This window comes from Pipra filicauda, unplaced genomic scaffold (assembly GCF_003945595.2).
Source record: "Pipra filicauda isolate LSUMZ 115617 unplaced genomic scaffold, ASM394559v2 scaffold331_size1881853_pilon, whole genome shotgun sequence".
In the NCBI taxonomy this organism is placed as follows: Eukaryota; Metazoa; Chordata; class Aves; order Passeriformes; family Pipridae; genus Pipra; species Pipra filicauda.
Window position 1 is genome coordinate 375,102 of NW_024104456.1, and position 18,506 is coordinate 393,607.

Below are 18,506 nucleotides of genomic sequence, written 5' to 3' on the forward strand. Positions count from 1 at the left end.
ATTCCAAAGGATATAAAACATCCCACAAACTTTGCCTCTGTTCTTCAATTCTGAGGGTAACTCAGAAATGGTCTGGAATTACAAAATCCACTCATTTTCCATTTTTCCACCCCTAAATTCTGTATTTGTCTCTCACTCTGTATCTGTTTCCTCTTTTCCAGTCTCCACACCTGTTCCATTTCTCTCTCATCTGGCTGACATGCTGAAAATAATCACATATTGTCCCCTGCCATTGCTGCCACATCACTTTATCCCTTAACTCCATTATCAAACTACTTTTGCAATATGCCAGGCCTTAACTACTCATACAAGGCTCTCTGGTTACACCAGTAATGTACCAAAACTCATCTTTCAGAATTTTTCTTACACTCCACTGCATTCCCATTTTACTTACCCCTTTCAGTCACAATTCCATGGGGTTTTCCCAACTGGGCCCTTGGGCAGTGCTCCCACCAAGCTCCAGTTTCCTCACATCCTACATACTCAGACTCTTTTAAGTCACCTTGATCTGAATAGGGGCCCTCACAGCACCTGGCCCATCAGTAGGTTTGGAATGCAAAGCAAAAGGAAGGAGTGTGGAATTAAATAAAAGAGCCCATGTTCAGGTGACTGAGTAATAGCAAACGAGTACTGAATTAAAGAAATGCTTCCACCCGAGTTTGGCTCTATCTCTGCCTTCAATGACACTGTCCTTACCCTCCTCAGATACATCATCTCCTTATTCCAGCTGCACAAAGCTGACTGCAGAGGCCTCAGGGGTAGTGATCATCTTGCATCTGAAAAATACCAAGCAGATCTGGATTGCAATAAAACGTGAGAGGGGACAGAAAAAAAGATGTTCTTTTATTTAGCTCTAAGTCAAGTGTCTCAAGACCAAACTAGCACGGAAGTCCAAATAAACAGGCATGACAACCTGATAAGTCACTCTTCTTCATAAGAAAGTCTGTCACTGATCACCTGTCTTCCCTTTCACTTGCTAATACCTCTCCTCAGCACACATTTAAAACATGCTTGTTATCCCAGCATACAAGCATAAATGCAGCATGCAAAGAACCTGATCCTGATGGTTGATGTGGCAGAAGCTGGGCTGCTGAACAAGGCAGCCTAAACTTGAGACAAGCTCTGTCCATAAAGATTCCTAATTTTTACCACACATCTTCAGAGCAGTGGCAGGCTGAACCTTTAGACTTGAAGGTCTGGGGGTGCTATAAGAACCTGACACATAGTTCCTGCCATTGGGCATGTTACTCTCTTGCAGAGCTGTTCTCTGACTCCATGCCCTCACAGCCCCCATGCACAGAGGCAGAACTCTTCTGAAGAACAGCCATTATAGCCCTGAGTTTATACACAGACTAACATGCTCTTCTTGCTCTCCCAGATGAGCTCATGAAGCTGAATTTGCGCTCACACGTGAACAGCAGCAGCCTTTCTCCTGACAAGGGCAGAATCACCCTGAGAGCAGCAGTGCTTGCAGACTCCAGGGGAGGAAATCAAACACTTCAGATGCTACAGCACAACTGAAACATTTTAGAAACACAACTGAAAACAGAGATTGTTGTTTGGTTAAATATTCTCTTTCTCCTCATTCACTGCAGTGCAAAATCACTTCCCCTTGCCTTAAGCTCTTTTATCAAGTGTTTCCCTAAGGAAATATTTCTTATTATCCAAATCAATATGCACTGAAGTGGATTTAAGAACTTTAAAGGCCTTGATGCTTGCTATTAACATCAACTTGGATAGCTACTCTGTTAAACACATGCTTTCAGTGGTGATTCATTTGCAAGAGTCTGTGTGCCATGGGAAGTGAATTTATTTTTTGTCAGAATATTCTGTACCAGCTTCTAGAAGGCATCACTGGGTTGTCACTGCTTCTGACAGAGATTGTTTTATTAGAAACTAAAGTATTTGCCTGAAAACATTAGGCTTCTTCCATCTATCCTGTACCATCATCCTGAGACTCCTACTTACTTTTGAGATGTTGCCAAGAGCAAATCATTTGCAGTGCTTATTGGATCATCATGAAGCATTCAGAATAGCGAAGAAAGTCACAAATGCTTTACATAAGGTAAATATCACATTTCTTCACATTTCAAATGACGAAATACCTCATAGTTTTATGAAAATGTACAGTTGTTTTCTTTGTAAGCTTTTGTTCACCCAGCAAACTGGATTTGTGCCTGCATTTTCTCAAAGATTAAACAGGGTTTTATATGAAGTTATAGTGCCTCAGCTCCTGCAATTAGAATGTCTGTTAACTATGCACACTTATGTTAATAATGCCCAATATGACACATACCTTAACTCTTAAATAGCTTTGCATTGTATGCATACTGCTTCATCCCATTCATGCATCTTTCTTCATCAGTGAGAAGACGCAGCCACAGAGGGCTTGACTTCCTGAAAGGAGGAAAATACTCCTGGCTGCTATGGATTGCTCGGAGCTGCAGGTGCTCAACATTTCCCAGAACTGAGATCCTAAATCTAACAGCTTGGATTGATTCCAAGGAAAATATTATTAAAATTGAATCTTATTTCCACCGTCATATATACCTCCTCCTTCAGAATGTATAGGAAATCAAGGCAGTAAGACTATAAATGCAATTAACCTCATTTCACCTATTTATTCTGGGAAACTGAAGTGGTCTGTTGAGCTGAACATATTTAAATTGGTGGACTCCTCTCTGGGTTTAATCTTTTAAAATTTGCTAAGTTGTTCTTAAATGGTAGATGAATCATTTACTTCAATCTTTATACAAATTCCTGTCTGACAAGTAGATGTATAGAAGAAACTGAAGTTTTAAAGTTAAGGAATCTGATAATCCATCTCATGTGAAACATTCCAGTTGCAGAATGTGTTCACCATGTATCATACATGCAGCCACAACAGAGTTTCTAACTTGGTTAAAATTTGTAGAATTTCACATCCTTATGTTTTATGGTGGGGGTTTTGGTAGCTTTTTGTTTCTTTGTGGGCTTTATTTTTTTTTTCATTATTACTTACTTGAATCTTGCAAACTCTTATTGAATGCTTCCTTATTTAAATTTTACTGAACGTTTTAAAATCAAATATGAAATAATAATCACGTTGTATCTAATTAGGGAAAATGCACCAAATTCTTTTACACTAAGAGAAAAATGTCTTTAAATAAAAAAAACTAGTGTATTTACTTAGCCTTAACTATACTTTGCACTTGTATAAAAAAACAATTTCTAAAGGAAGTTTAACTCTTCATGACAGACATATTGAACAGTAATTTGGTTTTCTTCCACACAATCTTGTAGAAAATCCATTCAATCTGTTCACAAAAGTGTGGCACGAAATGTTTTGGGATACTTTTTTTTCTTTGTTTGCTTGGTTTGGTTTTGGTTTTTGTACTGGAGCACTGCTTTTGCACGATTTTTCAGCCTGAAGTACCTTCTAGTTGACATTTCATCAGGCAGTATGTGACTCAGTATTAGTTTCACAATAGCAAATGGCATGCCTATGCTCTAAAAATCTCAGCTCTTCATGACACTGACTCAGAGGGATGATTACAAATAACCAGTGGGAGGCACTAGCTGCGTTCAACCAAAACGGAAAAATTTGCAGATGTTTGGTAAACACACAGATGTAATTTTCACTTAAGATTTTTCAGCTAAAGCTGAATAAATTCTTTAGTCTTTCTGCAATGCAGGCACAAATACAGAATGGCTATGATATTCCTTAGACACTGCTCTCCAGCTACGTGCACATCCAATATAGAAAATTGCTTTAACTATTATTTTGGATAAACATATGTAATATTTATAAAATATTTTCATATTTATGTCACTGCTAAGAATGCAAAAAAAACCCATCTCATCACTGTTGTCCTTAGATCTCTTGTAGTAGGAGAGGCATAGGGAAACCAAGACAAATTAACATGTAATTCAGTTGGGCTCCCCTTTCTCCTGGACTTCAGAACTTCCCTTTGCTGAAGTACAGGCTGCATTTCATCTTTTCTGACAACATTACTGAGACCTCAAGACTATCATACACAAAGGATATCTTAGCAGCTCTAAGTCAGCTCTCACAGGGCATATCATATAGTTTCGAAATAACAGCATTTAGCCTTCATAGGGTACATTGCAAACAGTATTTAAACAAGTCAGACATTTGAAACTTCTACACTTTTAAAACCTAACTATTACAAAGTAAATCCAGTAATTTCTTAACTTTTCACCATTATTCCCGATAGAATAGAAATTAAAATGTCAAGTTTTAGTATATTTCTGTGCTTTGCTACACATGCAAGATTTATTTTTTCCCCTGTCTTTTCCAGAGGTGACACTCGAACATGCAACCAAGTTACCATGGGTCCTATAAGCACTAAAAATAGCTGATGGGCATGTTCTCATACCAGGGAAAAGGCAAGGTAAGGCAACTCTGCTGAGACACACTTTATTAAATCAACTTCCCTTGCATTTGCCCTGGGCTAAGACCACACACAGAAGCAGGTAGAACTGTTGTATCTCAGTCCCAAGCCTGAATGCTTGGCCTTGACAGTGTGACTGTGACTATCAGACATCTCCATGTTAACTGGAGTGGGAGACTGTGGAAAAAGGCAAAAATATCTCTGTCCCTGCACCCTCCACCTAAAACCTGCCATTAAAGAGGCTGAGGCCTCTGCAGCTACAGCAGTTCTCTGCAGCCTAAGTTGATAGAGACAAAAGCAGCTGATAGAGACAAAAACCTGTAGCCTGTAACTAAAGCAAAGAGCTGCACTACCCACCTGCACAAGAACTTCTCCCCCACTGATAGGCTCAAGCATAGGCCAGAGCTCTGCTCAAGGTTAGGAAATGCAGTGGTTGAAGACCACTGTTGTCTCAGGTGGATCTTTCTTCAAGGATACAAATAAACATGCAGTCAATGTTGTCTTTGTATTTTCATTTTATAGATCCAACTAAATCACATTTGGACACATACGATCACGCTCTGACTCATCTATAGCCTATGGATTCCTCACTTGTCTTCCTTGAGATGTAGCTAAGCTCTCCAAAGGTAGTACACTACTCAAAATTAAACTTTCCTATACAATTTCAAAAACGCCTACCAAGCAGTTTGAGTGCCTGCTCTCCTTTGTAGCTTTTCCTTTCCTTTGGCCAAAGACAAGACAAACAACATAAAACAGAGCAGCAAAATGTTACAGCAAGACCTGAAAATCCAATGGAAACTTCAACATCTAAGTACCCTTTCTTTGGCAGACTTCAGAGTGAAACTGGCAGCAGTGTCATATTTTCTATGAAAAAATGTACACTTGAGGTAGAAATGTTCAGCTGTCAAGGGAAAATTTATGAAAAGTTGTATAAGAATAGACTGAATAGCTGCCAGCTACATTATGTACTTGAAAGCCATAGTTTCAATTTTTTAAATATTTTTATTAAGACAAGAAATAAAAAATTATTCAAATGCATGCCAGCATTATCTGTTTAATGCTAAAGCTTTCAAATTACCTTTGCTTTCAGATGTTAATTATGCATCAGACAACACAGACTTCCAAGCTCCAGCTAAGAGAAAACCAATCAATAGATACTTTCTCCAAGAAATAACAGCCTTACTTTACAACAGTGAAGTCTGTTGACAGCATTGCATACTAAATTCTGAAATAATCCACTGGAAGTAGCAGTTTCTCCGGTACTGTTGGCTTAAGTGTTAGCCAGTATTGCACCTGATACTAAGCTGTTCCCAGGATGAAACTATTTGCTGACTCTGAAGATCATGAGATTGTTATTATTTATCAAGTATCAATGAGATAAAACTGTAATATATGCAAATACAACACATCTCTCCCAAGGTACTTACAGTACACATTAGAAAGATAATACAATTTATCACACCACAGAGGGTAATTAGATAAATGCACTGCAAATCAGGATCTTTTCCCTGGGAGTCACTGTTTGTTTTAACGGTGCAAATAGACCAGTTTTGCAAACCACACTTCTCCTGAACCAAAGGAACTACTTTTATTTTCTAAGGTCACTACTGAGATCCTGTTTTACAAAAGCTTTTGGATTAAAGAAGTATATCAAATATATAGTAGACTTGGAAAATCCTAACTTGGTAAACTACTACAACAAACAGTACATTCTAATTCTGTTTGTTTTTTTTTTTTAAATTATCTATTTCTAAGGTAAGGAAAGGATCAGTAACAGTGTCTTTATGCAAAAACGCTTCCATTTACAAAGTTCAAAGCCTATTTGTTGCTTGCTGATCTAGTATGTTTTCCCTTACAAGATGATGTTGTTCTCCCCAGAAGCACTGTTCTTTTAAGAAGAAAAATATACCACAGTTGCAAACTAATTTGCTTAACATTATCAGAAAGTGGCAATATTGACTGGCAGTAAGGACTGTGCATGTTAAACACAAGCCTTAAGAGAATTCTTATGATATCACTTGTACCTGCTTTTATTTACTGAAGTCTGTGCCTATTTCTCAAATACACATTTCTATAATCAATCATATTATACTCTTTCATATCAACCATGGCACTCATCACGTGCTGTGCCTACAATTTTGCTTACAAGTAACTCCATGTAACACGCGTAACTATTCATATTTAATTTCTATATTTTTTTAGCAGTTAACGTAAATACTTATTTAAGCTGCCGTTCCAGGCTGTTCTGAAAAGGAAGGTATTCTTGAATGAATTTGTGGGTTCATAATAGATAGGTGTTCCTCCCTACTGCTCACCACATTCTTTACCAGCATACTTTAACTCTCTCCTGACCACACAATCTTAGTCCAGGTCAAAATTATCAGGGTGGAGTAAAGAAAGCATAGAGTCTTGAAACTTCTTTCTTCAGAGTCTGATTTAGACTGTCCTCTAAGTATGAAGCTGCATACAGAGCATCTCTCCCATGGTCACCACCCACTACAGCAATAAAGATATGAGTAAAGTTGCTTGGGGCTGGTATTGTGCCTACAGGAACATTCCCCTAACGGAGTCATCATAAGAACATACAAAGTACCCTGAAGGTCAGTGGACCCAGCACAATCCCTAGGATCTGCCTTATCAGAAAGGACTTTTCAGAGCACAGTCAATGAGAGTTTTCACTTTTTGCTTCATAAAATGTGAAATGAGAAGCCTACTAAGAAAACATTCTTCCACATCTTTTATCTGTTGTTGAAGATAAGATGAAATTTATATTTTAATCTGGTGTGCCCCATAACTTGCCAGCAGTAAATTTTTCTCTGCTGGACTTCTTTGCTTATTCTCACATATCCTATGAACCTGGGACAACCAAAAATTTTCCATAAGTAATCCTTCTCTCAGAAGTTGTTAATGGATTTTTTCCCCCTACAGGAACATGACAATTCCCAGCAAACATTTCAGATAACTGATGAGGAATATTCAAGTGATAATTATGGATTCAATGCAAATATTGCTCAATACTGGGAAAAAATTTATTTGAAACTTGGTCAATGACAGGTGAAAGCAACTCTAGTTTTCAGGAAAACTATATTTTTAATTTACCATGTCAGGTGGGGAATGTTTGCATTTTCATTTTATGCTATTTTTCTATGGATTCATTTCCTGTTTTAATTAAAACTTCATTCTGAAACATCAAAATTCTTTGCAAAATGATAATTTTTCTAAAGAACTGCAGCTCTTAGAAATAGCATGATCATTAGCACAGCAGCAAACAGGAACATCAGAACCTGCTAAGTACAAAGATCTTGACAAGTTTCTATAATGTAAGCTGCCAAGTAGATCTTAGTTTTTAACTGTGCCCTCTCACCCTGCTGTAAGATGGCTTACTCCTCCATGAAAATGGTGTATACTACACAGCCAATACTAAGATGCCTTCGCTTTTTGGCAAAATGGGTATAATTCAAATAGCAGCGCCTGCATTTCATGAAGTTCTAACCCATTCAGGAACCTACTAAGTAGATGTTCTGGAAATGACAAGTTAAGCAGACAAGTCCTACAGAATTCAGAATCATACCCTCAGGGTTTTTTTCCTTCCATTCTCCTCCCAAACAGACAACAATACTCTGAGCACTACTTGCTGGGCATTTATGGCAAAGATGTGCTTTACGTTCATATTCATTGGTGCCTATGTTGGCACCGTTGGGGGACCACTGCCTTAGGACAAGAAGCGTGGGACCTTCTCCCAAAAGTATGTTTCTGACGGACACGAGCAAGGAATAATTCTTTTCTTAACGAGCAGCCAAAATGACGAGGGTTGCATCCAGCCTGTTTTTTACCAAATTATCAAGTGTTTGAACATCTGCCTAAGAGGGTTCAATTCTCTCTTCTACCTAAGAGACTAAAACATTACACCTTCCTCCTCATTGCTTTACCCATCTAGAGCTGGAATGGTGATTTCTTTCCTCAACTGAAGCTGTTCTCTTGCACACTGAATATTCAAAAATCTGAGTGAGCAGCAGCCTCTAGCCTAGGTATAAAAATAAATTCACTTACTTCACATGAAGTCCCTACCAGAGCAGCAGCAAGGAATTAGGATCCTCTTCCACACAGGCTGCTTTCAGGAAGAAGAGTAAGCTGATGTTGCATTCCCAATTAGTATTTAAGCCACCAGGCTAACTTAAAAGGGGAAAAATATCCCATATAGAATGCTTATATTGGCTGTGCTTTACAATACAGAGGCAGTAGGTTCTCCGTTGTGCCAAGAGCCCAAATTCAAACATGCAGAGTAGTTTTACTGAGAGTATGTGCAGCTCACAGAAGCAGAGGAACAACATCTAGTTATGGGTTCGAGACAGCTCAGGTGTGTGTCTGTTACTGAGTTGCTCAGCTCTTCCAAGCTGATAGGCTTCTAGGCTTATCTGAAACCAGATTTTGGGGAACACAATAATAAAAGCAGCAATCCTACACACTTTAGTTTCCTCGAGGATTAAAACAAACTCCATAGTTAATCATAGAAGTTATGATATTGGGCATATAAATCCCAATTCCCTTGCCAGATCTGACCTTTAGCCTGTGCTCCTACTCTGTGTCTCTGCATAGACATATAGTAACACACAAAACCCAGCTTCCCTTGCTTGTCAATATTTTATAATAGCTGGCACAATAAAGCAAAGGGTTGCCTGGAAAGAAAAAAAGGAATGAAACCCAAAAGACAATTAACACCCTCAGTGGTCAGAATGAGAGCCCAAAACTTTAAGTGTGAGAGAGTCTGAGGAAACCCTGACACAGCAACACTGCCAGAACCATGATTGTTTTTTAGCCTTTCAGCAGGGAAGAGGCAGCTGTAACTCCAATCTGCCATGGGCAACAAAGAAGATCCAACAGTTTACAATTGACATGAACTTTAAACAAGCCCACGGAAAAGTTACGAGAGTGCCCACTGAGTCAAAAGATGGCTACAGACCAGGTACAGGAGGGGGGTAGTCACTTCCCACGGGCTGTTCCTGCGTCACAGAGTGGAATGCCACCAGGAAACAGGCAACCAGGAGGCAGCCACATGCCGTCACCCCACACGCAGCCTCACTCCTCCAGTATTTCCCTTCCTGTGGATCCCACCTGAGGCATGGCTTCATCCAGTTACACCTATGGGGCTCCTTCCCCCATGTAAGACATCGACCCACATCACTCAGCTTCATCTTTACATAAACCCAGGTTGTCTGCTGGCGAGGTAACATCCCGAAGTCTGTTTCAGATAAAGCAGCTTTGGTGGTGGCAGGTATGCATAGATGTAGCAGATGCATGATTTATTCTGTGTACAGGTAGAGCACACAGGAATACGAAATCCCTGATCCCTTCTACTGCTGCTGACTTCCTCCACCTTCAAAGTAAACTATGCAGAGTGGGATTTTTCAAAATCACTTAGTATATGGGTTTGACTCTGATGCCTCTGAAGTATCTGATTAATCTCCCACTGTTTGTAATGAAAGCTGTTACATCAACGCTGTTTATCCCACCAAGAATTTCTCACTTCCTCATTTTATCTGTGAATAATAAACACTTAACCACAGTCTCCTGCTTCTCAATAGGCTGAGATCTGCTATTAACAAGATACCCAACCAAGTAGGATACTCTGGAAAGAAGCAAAAGAAAAAGAACTGTCTAGCATTAGGAATATCCATCTTTTTCTACAAAGGACTCCATGCATCAGCAAAAATATTCCACTAGCTTTTTGGTTTGGTTTGGTTTAGGTTTGTTTTTTTTTTTATTATGAGGGGGAAAATGGTTTTAAAGATAAAAATTAGTCATGAGAAAACAGTACATGAAAATGGTCTGTCTCTTTATAAAAATAGAACCAATGCCTCAGTATCACTTAACTGTGATAAAGAGGCTGCAGCCAGCAACAGTTTACCCAGTTCATCTTCTGAACTGGATTTCATAGGTATCAAAAAACAAAGCCAGCAAAAAAAACCCAGTCAGTGCCAGTGGGACTTTTCTATACTTTTACCAACTCAGCAAAGCTACAAGGTACACTAAAACACTATGAATTAGATTGCTCCTTCGCTAAAGAGCAATTAATACTTGGAGGATAGATAGTAACCATATGCCATTCCAGAAAAGGTACTGACTCTGGAAGAAAATGGAGCAGCACCTAAGCAAACCAGAAAACTTGACAGCATTTTCAAGCACCTCAAGCAGCAAATGTTACTGTTATGAGAGATCAAGCCAAGGCACCGTTTTTTTTGAAAACAAGACAAAACCCCCAGAATGTTTTGTCATTCAACATCACAGGTATTTCTTTGGAAAACATGAAAGTCAACAAGATAACATCAAAGTAAAACCATGCAGAGCTGAAAAATTTATCTGGCTTCAGCATGACTCATGAACCCAGTTCCATTCCTAAATCCCCAGTAAAAATGCCCTTGTGCAGCCACCATTTTTGTGTTATAATAAAATGATACATTAAAGTACAGAGATCAGTAGCATGTAACAAATTATCTTGAAATTTCAGATGCTGATCTCGCAGCTGGCAAGACAGCAGTACTTGCTTATCTTTTCAGACAACTATGCTTTAAATACAAAAGGGAGCTTAGCTGAATGAAACATTCCTTATTCCAAGTGTTCACAGAATTTTGTGATAAAATTATTCTTCTAGGCCTTATTTTCCAACCTATAAAACAGAGACCATAGGATTTCTTTCATTCAGAATCTCATTTGTCCTATATGGTGTAACAAGTGATTTTAAATCCTCAATGATGATTAATAGCTTCATCAGTTAGATTTTTTCCATTGATTAATTAGTGTTAAAAGACATGCTTTAATTCTGGTCCAAATTTGCTCGGAATAAATTTCCAGCCACCTGATATTGACAATTTTTCCTACTCGAAAGGAGGCCCATTTGATTTTTCAATTTGCTTTTCCTTAGAGTTTGATCAATCCAATGTCAATAACCTCTTTCTTGGCTAAACTCCAAGGATGAAGTTTCTTTAATCTCACATTAGTAGGAAAAATAGCCAGGACTGAATTACTCTTTTCTCATTTCAGAACTTTTTTTACTACTCAACATCCTTTTCAGTGCAAGAGCCTCAGGACTAGCCCGATTATTTTCTCTTATTGCCATAGACATACCTGGTGCTACCTTTTTTACAGACCCAAGGATCATAATTCACAGAATCACAGACTCAATTACATTGGAAAAGACCTCTGAGATCACTGAGTCCAACCTATGACCCAACACCACCATGTCAACTAGACCATGGCACCAAGTGCCACATCCAATCATTTCTTAAACACCTCCAGGGATGGTGACTCCATCACCTCCCTGGGCAGCCCATTCTAATATGTAATCAACTTTTCTGCAAAGGAATTCTTTCTAATGTCCAACCTAAACCTCCCCTGGTGCTGCTTAAGACTCTGTCCTCTTGTCCTGTCGCTGGTTGCCTGGGAGAAGAGGCCAACCCCCTCCTTGATACAACCTCTCTTCAGGTAGTTGTAGAGTGTGATAAGGTCACCCCTGAACCTCCTCTTCTCCAGGATGAACACCCCCAGCTCCCTCAGCCACTCTTCACAGGAAGTGCTCTCCAGACTCTTCACCAGCTGCGTTGACCTTCTCTGGACCTGCTCCAGCACCTCAATATCCTTCCTGAACTGAGGGGCCCAGAACTGGACACAGTACTCCAGGTGTGACCTCACCAGTGCTGAGCACAGAGGAAGAATCACTTCCCTGATCCTGCTGGCCACACTATTCCAGATATAGGCCAGGTGCCATTGGCCTTCTTGGCCACCTGGGCACACTGCTGGCTCGTGTTCAGCCTGCTGTCCATCAGTACCCCAGACCACTTTCTGCCTGGCTGCTCTCCAGCCACTCTGTGCCCAGCCTATAGCGCTGCATGGGGTTGCTGTGGCCAAAGTGTAGAACCTGGCACCTGGTCCTGTTGAACCTCACACCTTTGGTCTCAGCCTATCAATCCAGCCTGTCCAAGTCCCACTGCAGAGCATTCCTACCCTCCAGCAGATCGACACCTCAACCCAACTTGGTATCGTCCATGAATTTGCTAATAGTACACTCAATTCCCTCATCCAGATCATCAGTAAAGATATTAAACAGGACTGGGCCCAGCACTGATCCCTGGGGGACACCACTAGTGACCAGCTGCCAACTGGATGCAGCCCCATTCACCAGCACTCTCTGGGCCCGGCCCTCCAGCCAGCTCCTGACCCAGCACAGAGTGCCCCTGTCCAAGCCGTGGGCTGCCAGCTTTTTCAGGAGTACGCTGTGGGAGACAGTGTCAAAGGCTTTGCTGAAGTCCAGATAGACCACATCCACAGCCTTCCCTCATCCACTAAGCAGGTCCCCTGGTTATAAACCAGGTTGGTCAGGCAAAACCTGCCTTTTCTAAGGTTGGGTCTGATCCCTTGGTTGTCCTGTAGGTGCTCTGTGATTGTACTCAAGATGATCTACTCTGTAACCTTGCTGGGCACCTAGATCAGGCTGCAAGCCTGTAGTTTCCTGGATCTTCCTTCTAGCCCTTCTAGTACCCCTCAGTACCCCTGGATGAATCCCATTCGGTCCCATAGACTTGTGAGCATCTAAGTAGCTCAGTATGTCACTAACTGCTTCCTCCTGGATTATAGGGGGTCCAATCTGCTCCCCATCTCTCTCTATCAGCTCAGGAGGTCAGTTGTCCTGAGGATAACAAATCTTACTGTTGAAGAATGAGGAAAAGAAGGTGTTAAATACCTCAGCCTTTTCCTCGTCTTGGGTGACTATATTCCCCCCCATGTCCAATAAAAAATAGAAGTTTTCCTTGGTCCTCCTTTTGCTATTAATGTATTTACAAAAACACCTTTTATTATCCTTTACAGAGGTGACTGGGTTAAGTTCTAACTGAGCTTTTGCCTCCCTAATTTTCTTTCTGCATGACCTAACGACATCCTTAAACGCTTCCTGAGTTGCCAGCCTCTTTTCCTAAGGTGATTCACCCTCTTTTTTAGCATGAGTTCCTGCAAAAGCTCCCTGCTCAGTAAGACCAGTCTTCTTCGCTGCCAGCTTATCTTTAGGCACATAGGAGAGCCTGCTCCTGCGCCTTCAAGATTTCTTTCTTACAGTATGTCCAGCCTTCCCTGGCCCCTTTGTTTTTAAGGGCTGCTTCCCAAGGAACTTTCTGAATCAATGTCCTGAATAAACCAAAGTCCACCTTCTGGAAGCCCAGGGTAGAGGTTTTTTTGATGCCTCTCCTTACTTCACTGAGTATTGAAAACTCTCATTTCATGGTCACTGTACCCCAGACGGCCTCCAACCACCACATCCCCCACTAGCCCTTCTCTGTTTGCAAACTGCAGGTCTAGCAGGGCCTCAGTCCTGGTAAGCTCATTTGCCAGCTGTGTTAGGAAGTTATCTTACACACACTCCAGGACCCTTCTGGACTGCTTCCTCTCTGCTGTGTTCCCAGCAGACATCCGGTAGGTTAAAGTCTCTGGCAAGAACAAGGGCTGGTGATTCTGAATCATCAGCCAGCCACTTATAGAATGATTTGTTTTAAAATAGGATGATTTTTTTAAAATCTTCATCCAACACTAGTTTTCATCCTGTTAGATGTTTAAACTGAACACTAAACGGTTTAAGGGGATTGGCATCCAAAATATAATCCTCATAATTCTGAATGCATCACCTTGCATCTGGCTCTATTAATATATACATTGTTAGAATGAAAACAGTTTGATAAGTAACCAAGATTTATCAGAAATTGCAAATGCTGACAATTATTACATTTAACCTTCAAATAGTTACAATGTTTCTTCCTGTCTTGAAATACATCAACAATATTGTGATAGACCAAGCACAGTTTTTCACAGGAACCTACCACAAAGCTTTCTAGAACAAGTATTCTCATTTATTATTTCTACAGTCACTTGACTATTTTATAATCCATTTAGTTTCATGTGTGTTATCAATTTTTTAATCTTGATGTTATTTTGACATGGTATTTGTCCAGGTTTACAGGAGCCTACTAGGTCAACATAATTCTTCACAGTCAATCAAAATGAAAGTATTTCCTTAGGCAAGACTTGTCATGTGAATGACTGCCCAGAAGACAGGAATCCCCTTTATCATTAAAGTTTAGTCATAGTTTTTCGTATTTTAATTGAATTTCATTTTATTATATTTAATACAGAGTACTGCTATTTTGAAAGATAGGACACGGAAAACAAGCTGCAGTATCTAGGAAGAAGCAGCTGTCTTTGCTCTATGGCCATGGTGAATTTCTTCCAGCTGAGAGAACTTAAACTCAGAATAATTTTCTTTAAATATTTATTCCTGAGAGAGAAAGAGAATAGAGATATTTGAAAATGCACAGGCATATCTGATGTTCTTGTACAGATACTGAGAAATATCTGTTTTACTACTTACTATGTACTAGGGCGAGGTAGATCATTCTGACTAGAAAATTAAATATATCGGAAGCTTTTGTCACCACAGGACATTCATTTGTTCTCATAAGAGAGCAGAAGTGCTTTGAAGGCAAGGTTTTTAATGCTTGTAAACCAGTGGTGATGATAAGCAGAGAGTTCAAATCAGCTGAACTTTCCCAGGTAAATATGGCTAGGAAAACATATAGGACTCATTGGCAATACTCCAAAGAGAGAATCAAATTTATTTCATCTTTGAGGCAAAAAAAGTCTGCAGTTTAAACCTCCACGAAGAAATAGGCTTTACAGTGTACAGGCAGTTTATGGTTTGTTAGGATGTATTGAAAAATGGGAGTAGAATAACCACCATTGCAATAGTACAGCAATGACAGTCTAATTACACTTACCAACAGTATTTCATAAAGCAAAAAAATAACTTATTATATGTCAGATACAAACCATTGAGAAGCACAAGAAAATGCTTGACATTCCCAGTGTGTAAGCTGCTGAATTCCCCTGTCACTGACTCAGTTCTTGAATGTCTTCAGCAAAAACAGCATTTGACAAAAGCCAGTAGCCTTTGGTCTTCACAGAAGAGGATTTGTTTGAAAAAGTCTGTAGATTATTAACTTAAAAAAATATCTAAAGAAAACCTGACATGAAGAGAATATATACTGGTTTTAGGCTTTCCATCAGATATCTGAAGAGGAAGCTGTGACTTTAACCTGGTTGAATTGAGTAGAACTGAACTGTCTTGACCAAGAAAAAGTTCCAGAACGTCTCAGGGGAAGATGATTTTTTAGGACCTTTCTTTGACATAGATCTAAGCAACTATTTGCTTCGATAAAAATCAGATCTAGATTCCCTTTCTGAATTGCACAGACTGGTTTTGGGGTTTTCTTGAAATACACCACATTTAAGCAAAATCTTATAACAGAAGTCCACATCACAGTCCTCTCGCAGTTTCATATTGTTCTCACTGCAAGACTGATATCCCTATTGTCACAAAAAAACCCTGCAGCTGACTTCCAACCAGCAAATATAAAATAATCAAGTTATCCTTTAACTGTCAATCAATATTATTCAACTGTTTTGTTCTATTTTTGGACATCCACAGGCTTGTAACCTGTATGTGCACAGTGTTTGGTAACAGCTTGACATGTGTCATCTCAACATCTAGTATAAAAGCCTTCAAATCACCACTGCCAAAATCCCTGGGATGGTTCTGGCTGGTGGAACTGCCATTTTCTAAGTTTGCCACCATTAATTTGAGCAAGATAATGTATGATTTTCCGTAAAATCTGTCAGACAACTTCAGCTGAAAGATACTCATCAAAAAATTATGAAAGCCCCAAAGGTTCTCAAAGTTTTATCACAATGATCTTCTCTCTGCTGTTTGTCTTCTAAAGTAAACAAAAGCAGGTGTTTGCTCAAGATAATCTTGGTTTTATTTTTTATTTATAAAAAAGATTAGATTCTAGTAAGAAAGGTAAAATCAAAGCAAAGAGCCTGTTTTAGTTATGTAAGGCACAAGGATTCGATTCCACCTGTGAATTGGGCATGCAAATGTGTGCATGGCTGTAGGTCTGCAAAGAAAAAAACCAAAAAAAAACCACAAATACCACCCCACACAGCTCTTGGTATATACTTGGACACAAGCTTTCACCTGCATGCATTGCAAGTACCTTCAGTGTTTAAAACCACGTTACACTGAAGGGAGGAGGAATTAGCTGAGGGAATGGATGGAGATTTTTTACAGCTATTACTACAACACAAAGAATGGTGTAGAAACAGTGGAAGAGTCTGGTGTGCTTAATTTTGGTTAGGCATTGCACAGGGGACTGACACAGTATTCCTGCCAAGCAGACCAAGCTCTGTGGCATATGGCCACAAACAGTTTCAGACGGGGTGACAATCAGGACAATATCTACATGAGCAGCTTTCAGTAACTCTTGCTGCTTCCATGCATAGCTCCTATCCATCTTCTCGGCTCCAGGACAGCAGGTACCCATGTAACATATTACAGGAGAGTGCTCTGGAGGATCTAGAACAGTTAGGGCTTTATTTGCTTGAGGCCGACAGTTTCACCCTTATATAATTATACAGGTTGTAATTTCCAGGAACACCCCCATCTTTAGTTCAGTGGAGCCATGAATTAGCTGTTTCCTACCATTGCACACCTCCTAAATGCTTTTCTTACCTCTTCCTTAAACCATCATGCACCTACCAAACTGACCAAAACACTGAGCAAGTGTGCATGCTCAGAAATTTAGGGAACTGGATCCTCAAAGAAGTTGTCAGGGCCCATCACAGCACAGATAACTGCAGCATTAATACTCTAATATCAAGGATTACCTCATATAAAGAAGAAAAAAAAGGAACTACTTGTAATGATGTGAAATATGAACTTCCTTGCGAAAAGTAGCTAGCACAGAGTAACTTCTGATTTGGGACAGTAGACAAAAACTGTTAATTGTTTGATACAAAGCTATGTCAGCTGGTATAAACATCCTTCAGTCAAAGGTATAGAAGCTGAATTCTTTTTACATTTGATATGATTACATATTACAATTCAGTTGCAGCATGAAATTTTATACACACCATGAGATAGATACTATCTCAGTGCTTTTCTGAATGGTTTTCAACTTTGTTATCATCCACTGTGTGTATGGATTTATGTCAACTAGATGTATTTGAATGTCTAGGGTTTATTTTCTCTCAAAATGCCAATTGTTATTTTATAAATGGTAAAGCCAAAAGACTGAAATCTTTCAAATTGTATCTCCGGTCAAGCTCAAAAATATGTTGTTAATTAGCACATTTTTTGCATATGTATCTGCATGATAACTCTTCCATTTTCTTTACTCTCCCACCCAGAAAATATTGGACATATACCTTCTGAACTATTTTGAAGAAATAGTTGACAATGAGCAAAGAGGTTGTGCTACATCATTATAAAACTTTATCTGCGATGGGTATTGAACAGAACTTCTTATTATCTTTTTATAAAAGCACTATTATCTGCACATTAAAATCACTGAAGAAATATAAGAGCTAAGGAGTTCCCACAGAAGGGCATGTGCTTTGGGCTGCCTGATTGCAGATGTATTTGTCTTGGTTCTAACTTAAAAGAATTCTGAGCATCTGGAAAACTCACCCCAATTAAAAAAAAAAAATCATAATTACGTTACTAATATCAACTGCTAAAAAAACCCCACCTTGTATGCACTAAACTAAACAAGGTTTGATCCCTTCAGAAAACTAAAGAGATACTAGCTAAAACTGACTCTCCTATATGAATTACTTGAAGGGAATGAGTCTGGTCACAGAACACTGAGAGGGATGAAAACTGGAACATCAGCCATATCTCATTTTAAAAGGTGTGAGCAGTCACGCAAGGAGAATTTGACCACTTTTGCTTTATAGTCAATAGAATAATCTAAAATTCTGCTTAGACACTAAACAACCATTTCCAGTTCAGAGAGCAAGCCATATGGAAGTAACTTGAATTACCTAGAGCTGCCGAATGCAAGCTTTTGTAGGGTCTGGACATGTGGTTGTGTTACTTCAGGCAGTGCAGCAAATTGCCAGGTGCCAGCTGACCCGTAGTTACTCCTGAGGCACATGTCCTTCCTTACCCCACAGAAAACGTGAAAAAAACCCCAGAAGTACGGCTTCTCTCAGTGACATAAGTCATATACAAGGACT